Source organism: Tupaia chinensis, unplaced genomic scaffold (assembly GCF_000334495.1).
Source record: "Tupaia chinensis unplaced genomic scaffold, TupChi_1.0 Scaffold000115_1, whole genome shotgun sequence".
In the NCBI taxonomy this organism is placed as follows: Eukaryota; Metazoa; Chordata; class Mammalia; order Scandentia; family Tupaiidae; genus Tupaia; species Tupaia belangeri.
This window is the reverse complement of record NW_006159579.1, coordinates 696522-705255: the sequence shown is the minus strand read 5'-3', so window position 1 is coordinate 705255 and position 8734 is coordinate 696522. Positions and strand designations below refer to the sequence as shown.

The 8734-nt window shown below is 43.8% G+C and overlaps 1 long non-coding RNA gene across 1 annotated transcript in view; it reads left to right on the top strand.

Annotated features, from left to right (window-relative positions):
- LOC102482178 (uncharacterized) overlaps positions 1-6911 on the top strand; it is a 61801-nt gene extending 54890 nt beyond the window's left edge. The window contains exons 4-5 of the long non-coding RNA XR_333909.3: positions 4178-4283; positions 6131-6911. This is a non-coding gene — a long non-coding RNA (uncharacterized LOC102482178). The remainder of the gene's footprint in view (positions 1-4177; positions 4284-6130) is intronic.
- The last annotated feature ends 1823 nt before the right edge of the window (positions 6912-8734 follow it).

Sequence of the window (8734 nt, the reverse complement as noted above, 5' to 3'; positions counted from 1 at the left end):
ATTAGAAAATCACACTGGGCACATATGTATGTGTATCCAAAATCTCAAAAAAATGGAGAAGAAATTGAGGGGTGGCCATAACCCCGGAGGTGATTCTCACTTTCTCTCCTCTGTGAGCACACACACTCCATGGCAAAAATATTAAAAAGAAAAACATGCCAGGCAAGTGTGCATGTGTGACCAAAATCCTGAGAGGAGAATGGAGAAGGGATTGTAGTGTGGTCATCCCCCAAAGGAGGTGGAAGGGTCTCACTTTCCCTGTCCGTCTGTCTCTAGCAAGCACACAGGCCCTACAGCAAAAACAAAAAAACAATTTAGGCTCTGTGATTAGAAAGCCTAGATTGTGGGACAAACAGATGGCACAATGGTTACATCACTGGACTCCCACATAGTTAACTACAAGTCAAGTCTCAGACCCAGTGGCTCAAAATTTGTGCCAGGCGCATGTGAGGGCATGCCTAAGATCCCAAGGGGCGAATGAAGAGAGGAGATTGCAGCATGGCCATCCCCTCAGGGGATGATTTGTCAATGTCTCTTTGTATCTGTCTGTGTGTCCAGCGAGTACATGCACCCTATGCCAAAATCACTCTTAAAAAAATCATGCCAGACACTGCATGGTCATCCCATCTATTTCTCACTTTCTCTCTTACTGTCTGTTTTTCTCTGAAAGTACATGTGCCCTACAGCAAAAACCTTTAAAAAAAAAAAAAATTAAGAGCCACAAGAGAGTCTAAGACCCTACACCCTCATTATCAGTATGCTTGCCTGAGGTACCCCCTCTCCTCTTCACTTAATGTGTTGCTTTTATGACCAGCAATTGGCGTAATGGCTATGTTGCTGGACTCCCATGTAGTCGACCACGGTTCAAGTCCCAGACCCGGTGGCTTAAACTCATGCCAGGCGCATGTGCATGTGTACCCAAGATCCCAAGAGAATAGAGAAGGAACTGCAGCATGGCTATCCACCCAGGGGGTTATTTCCTCACCTTCTGTCTCTCTGTCTCTGTTTTTCTGGCGTGCACACATACCCTATAGCAAAAACCTCTCCTCCCCCACCAAAATGTTTTGCTTTTAAATCTATTATGAGCTAAAGCTTCAAGATAAGGATCTTTGCTTCTAGTATCTGTGGAATATGAGTAAGCTTAAAAAAAAAAAAAAAAGAATTATTTTATTTTAATTTTATTTATTTTAATTTGACCAGAGAGGGACAGAAAGGGGGGAGAATGAGAAAGCAAGCTGCCAAGTCCAGGACTTGAACCATGGTTGGCCATGTAGGAGTCCACCACGCCACCTGCTGGCCCCTATGAGTAGATTTTTGAGTGACAGTCTCACAAGTTATTCTTTTAACAAGGTAAGGCCAGGTAGTGATACAGTAGAAATGCAACTGGACCCACATGGGAAAGGTCCTGGGTTTGACTCCTGGGAACTCCCAGGGCACAGCAAGGATGTGCCTGTGATCTAAGCTGGATGAGGCTAGAGTGGGTCACAGCATCAAGAACTGGCTGGCAGTACATCTCTCTGCTGTCTCTGAAAAAAATAAATAAACAAACTTTTAGAGAAAAAAATATAACCAAGATGGGCATACTCCACTAGGGTCACGGGGCGGGGGGAGGGGTCAGTAAGGCACCTACAAAGGTTTGGGCAGGAGGTGAGGCAATTAATTCATCACGAGGGATAGTTGTAAGACCCTGGGACTAATGAGAGCCCCCCAAGGATCAAGGTACCAAGGGAGCAAAAACTTTCCAAACCCACAAGGAGGGAAGTCTTACAGAGATGCGGACCGCTTTTGAGGAGCAGTGACCTTCCCTGGGGGAACACCATCAGCTATGGGCAACACTATAGGAAAGGGGCAAGGAAATAAATTTCATAACCTCAGAGAAGGAAGTCACTGACGTGGTCAGCTTCCCAGGGCAGAGAATACCATGAGAGAGGATGGAGAATGGACTAGAGGAGCAAATGGGAAATATGCACACTCAAATCTCTCTGGTTGCACCTTCCCACTTCTGCAATTCTTAGGGGTAAGTGCCACGTGAAGAAAGGGATTCGTACCAAACATGATCCACACTTTTTCAATAATAATGCACAGAGCCCATCCACCATAAAGTATTTGTACCAAGTTTTTCACTAGTAGATTTGGTCATTTACCATTCCACTTGTAACTAGACTTCTTGGAAGGTCCAATGATTTATAGATCTTTCCCCAACATTTATAGGCTTCTCACTTTCTTCACCCGCCAAAATTAAATTACAAAACTGCGATACCATCATAACCCTCAAGAAGCTTACAGTCTAGAAGTTTACTCTGAGGCAAGAGCCACAGACAGAGAGGAAAGAGCTATGGTGCTGTGAGAAGTTCTACAAGAGGCCCCGACCAGGAATGACTCTGGCCAGAACTGTTATTGCGAAGATCTACAAACTTCCATCAGGTTCCTTGTAGGCCCAGATCTAAGGATTTGCTCACTCTGCGAGTCTCAATACCCTCCATGTTTACACACTATATACCTTTAAATGTTCACCTCTACTCCTAAAAAACAGTCCCTTCTCCTTCAAGGCATGGTTCAACTGTCACTTTTTCCTTTTTTTTTTTTTTAGATTTTTGCTATAGAGTGTGTGCCCTCACTGGAGAGACAGGAAAACAGAGAAAGAGAAAGTAAGAAATCACCCCCAGCAGGATGGTCTTACCATGATACCTTATCATCCACTCTCCTGGGATTTGGGGAGCGAGCGAGCGCGCGCACACACACACACACACCACACACACACACACACACTGGCATGATTTTTAAGCTGCCAGGTTCAGGACCTGAACTGCAGTCAACCGTGTGGGAGTCTAACACCTGGGGCCAGCAGGTGGCATAGTGGTTGAGGTGCTGGAGTCCCACATGGCTGACCACGGTCCAAGTTCCAAACCTGGTGGCTTGCTTTCTCACTTTCCCTTTCTCTTTCTCTCTCTGGTATACTTAAAAATAATAACAAATAAAATGAAATAAATGATTCTTTTTTAAAAAGAATTTTGGTTTATTTCATTTCTTATTATTTTTAAGGAATTATTTTAACTTTATTTATTTATTTTTAAAAAGATTTATTTTATTTATTTAAATCCGTTTGTTATTATTTTTTAATTTGATCAGAGAGAGGAGAGAGAGTGAGAGTGAGAGTGAGAGCAAGAACGGGAGAGAGAGAGAGATTAAGTGAGAAAGTTAGCCACCAGGTCTGAGACTTGAACCGTGGTTGGCCATGTGGAGTCCAGCACACCTGCCAGCCCCACTTTATTTATTTTTAATCAGACCAGAGAGGGAAAAAGCGAGAGTGAGAAAGGGAAAATAAGAAAGCAAGCCACCAGGTCTGGGACTTGAACTGTGGTTGGCCATGTGAGAGTCCAGCGCCCCTAACCACCATGCCACCTGCTGACCCATTTATTATTTTTTAAAATAATTATTTATTTAATTTCATTTGTTATTATTATCTTCTAACTTAAACAGAGAGAGAGAAAGAGAAAGAAAGAAAGCCGCCAGGTCTGGGAATTGAACTGTCATCGACCATGTGGGAATCCAGCATCTTTATCTACCATTCCACCTGCCAGCCCCACATTTGTTATTATTATTTATTTTAATTTGACCAGAGAAAGGGAAAGTGAGAAACCAAGCTGCCCAGTCTAGGACTCGAACTGTGGTCAACGAAGTGGGAGTCCAGTGCCTTAACCACCACGCCACCTGCTGGTTCCCTAACCTGGACTTTCCAAGAACAGTTAGTTATGCCTACTGTGTATCCTCAAAGGGTTAAAGCACTTACAGGGCATGAGTTTAAGCCACTGGGTCCAAGACTCAGACCACGGTTGACTACATAGGAGTCCAGCAACATAACCATTACAACTGCTGATCCCTAAACTAGAATATCTTAAGTCATCTCTGTACTCTCAGCATCCAAATCAGAATGTCAAAAACTGTTTAAGTACTTTACAAATATTAACAGGTTCTATGAATGTATACATATGTTAATCATCACAATGAAACTGTGAGTGTGGCACAAACTCATCATCTCAATTTTACAGATAAGGAAAATGAAGTGCAGAGAAAGGTGCAAAGCCTCAAAGCTTGTAAGGTCTGGTCCTCAAGATTTCAACGTAGCCACAGGTGCAAAACTGAATTTCAATCTAAACATTACAATTTACTTCAACAGGACAAGCTAGATTTTCTTCAGAGAAACACAACTAATAGGTTGAAGGGAAGATCAATGATTTCCACTCCCGGAAGCAGTTACTATTCACACACTAGGGTGTGGAAAGGTAATATTGAAACAACTACCTATGTTTATTTTAGCTCATCCTTCCATAAAATGTCTGTTTTGTATGTTATAAAACTCACATTATACAGTCATACTATATCTGTAATATAAAACATAATGTGCGTGCATGATCAACTCTATTTACTGATAGAATGGACGCCAAAACATTTGAGGTCACAGCTCAGACTCTTCCAGAGTCTCCAGTTCAAGGGCTAAAGCACTGGTTTTAGGACTAGGTTCCTAAGCTCTTTCCACAGCACTTCAGTTTAAAACATAAGCTAATCAAGACCACAGCTACGCTTCAGGGGCAATAATAGCCTGTTCTTCATCTTTGTGACACCTATGTCAGCACAGGGCCTGGCGTTTAAGCAGAGGATCAATGTTGAACCTAATGGTATCATGAGACCCTCACTGAAAAAAAAACAAAAACCCTCACTACCACTTACTATAAGCTTCCAGATTAAAAGAAAAAGTATACTAAGCACACACTAAGGAATGTAATGGAGAATTCTCTGAGGAACACTAAAAAAAAAAAAAAAAAAAAAAAAACTTAAGTTACATAACAAAACCAAGTTGTACTTTTTTCTTTTTAATTTGCCAGAGGGTGGGTGCCCTTGTCAGAGACAAAAAGAAAGAAAGGGGAAGTGGAGAAGCACACCCCTACCTTCCCTTCTTCCTTTCCAGATTTTGGGCATGCATGCACATGCACCCAGTATGTGTTTTTTAAGCACCAGGAGTTCAGGACTCAACCATGCAGTCAGGCATGTGGGACCCAGCTGCAGTAAACATATTTAGCATATTTTAAACCGAACACTACACAAAAGGGATTTGGAGATAAGAAATTTAAGTTTAGATAAAAGGTCTTTTCAAATGGAAAAATAATGATAATAAATAATTCTTTAAAAAAGGGGGGAGGGCAGGCAGGTGGCATGGTGATTAAGGGCGCTGGACTCCCACATGGCCGACCATGGTTCAAGTCCTGGACCTGGCAGCTTGCTCTCTCACCATCTCTCTCTTCTCTTTCTCTGGTCAAAATTGAAAAATAATACATAAATAATTATTTTTTTTAAATGGTCTTTTCACTTAACTGTGATGGTGCACCTTTATCAGACCTAAAGACTCACATCAGCCTGCCTTTCTTAACTTACAACTTCCAAGAATGGGTCAAACCATTAAGAAACCAACTGCAGACTTGACTATGAAGTGGGATTAGCTGGGTAGGACTACTTTGTACTTTTTTTTTTTAGAATTATTTATTTAACTTTATTTATTTATTTATTTTATTTTAATTTGACCAGAGAGGGACAGAGAGAGAGAGAGAGAAAGAGAGAAAGAAAGTGAGAAAGCAAGTCACCGGGTCCGGAACTTGAACCGCAGTTGGTCATGTGGGAGTCCAGAGCCCTTAACCCCCAATACCACCTGCCAGTCCCTATTTTGTACTTCTTCAATCCAACAGTTAATGGGTGCCAAACAAAGAGAAGCTGTGCAAAAGCTCCCTTCTAAATGGGAGGAACATATCTCTGAAGCTAGAATGCAGAATGCCTTCTGTTCCAGTTTCATCCTCTGCAAAATGGGGATACTCAAATATTTATTTAGGTTTTCACCAGCATTAAACAACAAAAAATAGGCAAAAATATCTAGTGTGTCTACTCTCCTAAATGAACTCAAAGGCAGGAGTTTGGTCTATCATGTTTGTTGCCATATTTCCAGGGCCTAGAATGATACTTTTTACTTAATAGATGGTTTAATAAATATTAAAATAGAATGTAAAATGCCTGGTGCTCTAAAAATATTGGCTATCATTCCTACTGTAATGAAAAACTATTAAAATTTTATTATTCTTATTAGGGTGATCTCACACTACTAGGAGGAACACTGAATAAATGCCAGAATGGAGGTAAGAACAACAGATCACACAACAGAACACACAACAGAACTAACCAACCACAAAAAAAACCGGAAACAAATACACAACCGGAGTCCAATTTCAGAGTTTTCTGAGTGAGGGTCACACTGGATGAGATTAATAACCACAATTACAATGAGTTTTCACGCGTGTGTGTGTACCAGGAACTGTGTCAAGCCATCTACAAGCTTCACTAAATCCAAGAACCCTGGGAAGAAGGTTCGCTCCCCCTTTTTTCAGATGGGGAAACTGAGACTCAGGGAGAGCCAAGGTCACATCCTGTAATTGAGAGAACCGGGATGTGAACCCAGGAAGTCCTACTCCTGAGCCTGCGCTCAGCGGGCCCCTCCGAGGAGCCATCCTCGCCTCCTCCAACATTGACTACACACCCCTCAACACAGGCGTGTGTATAGTAATTCCCCAGGAGTCGGACTTGGTGGCCCCGGCGCCGGGAGAACAAAACAATACTTGTCCGCAGGCAAGTCCGATCGCCAGCGGCCAAGCCTGGGCCCCAAGGCAGCTGTCCCCTGAGCTTCACTCACATCGTGAACCCCAAGCCTCCCCGGCGGCGCAGGAAGCGACAAGGCGGCCTCGGGAGCCCAGGAAGGCCCGGCCCGCCGCGTGACCTTGGATTCGTCGCCCTGCTTCAAGCCTCAGTTTCCCCATCCCGGCCTTGCGCCTGTGCTGCTGCAGGCCCTCCACACGCCCCCCTCAGCCGCCCACCTTCCGCCCCACCCCGCCAGTCGGGCACGCCCCCGCCGCCTCTCTAGCCCGCCAGATCAACGCACGCGGAAGCCCAGCCCCAAGACCTATCCCGCGAAACCCCGCCCCCTGACCTCACCCTCCCCTTCCGCGGGAACCCACTGTCCTATCCTGGCGCAGCCTGCTTCCAAGACCCGCCCCCTTGCGTCACTCGCGCTCATCACGCGCACAGCCCATCTTCTAGCGCTGGACTTCCTGGTGTGGTCAGGGCAGAGGCCTGGGGCCGGGGCGGTGTCTTAGGGGCGGGGTAAGAGGGGAGGGGACACGCCAGATCTGAGTTCTCCAGGTACGGATCTGTTAGGCTTTGCGCATGACTTTGAGCAAGTCCCTTCCTCTTTTTGTCTACAGTACGCTAAATGTCTAAAATGCCTTCATAACGGTAACAATTGCCAGCTATCGTTATTGAGCTCTTTAGCAGGTACAGGTGCTACTTTTGTACGCTCGGTGCAGTAAATCCTTACAGTCAAGATCAGGTATTATTTGCCCACCCGCTACAGTTAGCAAAAAGAAAGCAGAGATGTGAAGTCCCTTCCTCTTTTTGTCTACAGTACGCTAAATGTCTAAAATGCCTTCATAACGGTAACAATTGCCAGCTATCGTTATTGAGCTCTTTAGCAGGTACAGGTGCTACTTTTGTACGCTCGGTGCAGTAAATCCTTACAGTCAAGATCAGGTATTATTTGCCCACCCGCTACAGTTAGCAAAAAGAAAGCAGAGATGTGATAGAAACTGAAGTACTTTTTTTTTTTTAATTAAGAATTTTTAAAATTAATTTAACTTTATATATTTATTATTTTTAATTTGACTAGAGAACAACAGAGTGGGCGAGCAAGAGAAAGAGAGAGAAAAAGTAAGAAAGCAAGCCACCAGATTCGAGACTCAGACCCTGGTTGGCCTTAGTGAGAATCCAATGCCCTTAACCACCAAGTCACCAGAAAACCCCAGAACTGAAGTACTTCTGATTTCAGGCCCGCTCCTTTGAGCTGAGCTAAACTATTAATATTTACCTCTCAAAGACTTAGAAACAAGATTAACATTAAAACATGAGATTAAAAATCCCAAATTTCCACCGGAAGGTGGCATGGTGGTTAAGGGTGCTGGACTCCCACATGGCTGACTGGTTCAAGTCCCAACCTGGAGGCTTTCTTTCTCATTTTCCCTCTCTCTCTCTTGTTCTGTCCCTTTCTTTATGTATTCAAATAAATACATAAAGTTAAATAAAATAATTCTTCAAAGGAAAAAAATTCCAAACTTCATGCCAGCCAGTAGCATGATGATGAAGGCAGCTGCATCCCACATGGCTAACTGCTAGGTTTGAGTCCCAGACCCAGAGGTTTTGAAAAACACACTGAGCTGGGACCAGCAGTTGGTATAATGGCTATGTCACTGGACTTCCATGTAGTCGACCGTGGTTCATGTCCCGTACCCAGTGGCTTAAACTCACTCTAGGCACATGTGCATACATGCCCAAGATCCCAAGAGGAGAATGAAGGAGAAGGGATTGCGGTGTGGCCATCCCCCTGGGGGGTGATTTCTCACTTTCTGTCTCTCTGTCTTTCTGGCAAGCGCACATGCCCTATAGCAAAAAAATCTCTCCCCCCCAAAAAAAGAATTATTTTATTTAATTTTTTAATTTATTCATCCATTTTTTATTTTAATTTGACCAGAGAGAGACAGAGAGAAAGTGAGAAAGCAAGCTACCAGGTCTGGTACTTGAACTGTGGTCAGCCATGTGGGAGTGTCCAGTGCCTTAACCACCATGGCACCTGCTGGTCCCCTAGCAG